This window comes from Nannospalax galili, unplaced genomic scaffold (assembly GCF_000622305.1).
Source record: "Nannospalax galili isolate Female #2095 unplaced genomic scaffold, S.galili_v1.0 scaffold1000, whole genome shotgun sequence".
Classification (NCBI taxonomy): Eukaryota; Metazoa; Chordata; class Mammalia; order Rodentia; family Spalacidae; genus Nannospalax; species Nannospalax galili.
The window spans coordinates 62,212-64,242 of NW_008346439.1; positions in this window are offsets into that span (position 1 = coordinate 62,212).

The window sequence follows — 2,031 nt, forward strand, 5'->3', positions numbered from 1 at the left end:
AAAGTCATAAACCAGGGCATTTTTCCCTGGAGTCCCTGGATGGGGAGCCTCTCCTCAGCCACAGCTCCAGCCAGGTGACCGTCCCCTCCCCTCATTCTACTCACTGGTAGACCGACTCTGGGCTGTGGAGTTTCACCACCTCTTATTTTGGCTCTGCAAGTTCAGGACAGATTTATGAGATGCTAACAGCCTTCTTAGCTGTTCTGCATTTATGAACAGCACTTTATACTAATTACTTCAGCTACAACTATGGTGGGCACTTCCCTGACTAGATGTTAATGAACACAGCATATGACTATGGTACAAATGTGTTGACACTAAAGACTTTGTTTTTAATATTTGAGTGTTGTCTTCATCTGTTTTTGTTGCTCTAACAAAATACCCAAAATTAGGTAATAGATAAAGAACAGCATGGTATTGCTCACAGTTCTGGTGCTGGGAAGGTATCTGGTGAAAGCTGCTCTCTACCTTCAATTTGGGGTCTTGCCGAGAGTAAGTGGAAGAGGAACACTGTCCTTGTGGTTCTGGAAGCTGAATGGCAAGCAAGCCAAATGCTGTGAGGGAACAGTTCTTGTGCCCTGATGGCCTCCGAAGCCCACCTCGTCTCATCATCCCATTGCCGTCAACTTGCTTTGGAGAGGACACACTCAGACCACAGCAATACTCAGAAGGCCTGACTACCCAGACAGTCTGAGCATCCTATGGTGCACTTTGTCCTTCACAGTGACGGTGACGATAACTTCTTTAGACTTGGACTGGCACTCTCACCCCTGAGACTTACTTCCATCTGACCTAAGATAAGTGTTAGTGTGGAGCTGTGCCTCTCAAATGGGGTATCCTAATCAACAGATGACTGGATACAGAAGATGTAGCATATATACATAGGGGAGCTTTCTTCAGCATCAAGAAAACAAAGTGGAGAATGGATGGAACTGGAGATCATCATATTAAGTGAAATAAGACAGACTCACAAAGACAAATGTCGTTTATTTTGTAACTTTTAAGAAGTTTATGTGTATGGATGTTTTGCCTGCATGTATATAAGTGCACCCATGTATGCAATGCCAGCAGAGGCCAGAAGAGGGTGTCAGATCCCCCCTGGAACTGGAATTATGGAAGGCTGTTAGCTACAATGTGAGTGCTGGGAAACAAGCCTGGGTCTTCTGTGAGAGCAGCGAGTGCTTCTAACTACTGAGCCCTCAATACGTTTATGCACATGTGTGTGTTTATGCATACATATATGATGATGCGAAAGCTGAAGGGGGGACATTTAAGAAGAAGATGGAGACCAGCAGGCAGAAGGGAACAAGAGAAGGTAATGGGGTTGGATGTGACCAAATACATTATTATTTTCACTGAAATGTCATTATGAAGCCCATAATGTTGTTGTAAAAAATACATTGCAGTCATTGCTATGGCTGCCCCTGGCTTGAACAGCGGCAACTTCCTTCTCTGATCTGGGTCATCTCATCAATAAGATGGGGGTAGATCTACCCACCTGGATGGAACTGGGGGTTAGAAGACATTTTAACTAGGAAGAGGTGTATTTGTGCAGGGTGCCCCCAAACTCCAAAGGCAAGAAGGGTTCTATCCTGTTGAGCAGAAGCCAGACTAGGAACACCTCAGTGCCAGAAGTGACTGAAGGAGAGGGGTCAGAAAGGATCCGCAGGCAGAGGGACAGAGTCCTGTCCTTCCTGTACGTAGATGATCCCAGCTTAAGGCAAGAGTCCATTCACCCCTAGACTGAGACATGGTCTTTGGAGAAGTCCTAAGAAGTTGTTGCCTGAGTGGGATGTTCTCTTAAAGAGAGGCTGGTCACCAAGCAGAGGGAGGGCTCTGCTGGGGTCTAGCAGCGTTAAGTAACGGTTTGGGGACTGGACAAGATCTTGGGACTGTCAGACGCCTTCAAAAAACAATGTTGTCAAAATGCAGAGACAGTTTCATCTCTTCACAGTAGGTATCTTTCAGTCCTCTGGAAGTCTAATGTGAAGTCCCTGGTTCCTAGCAGAAGGCTGCAAGCTCCATAAGGGA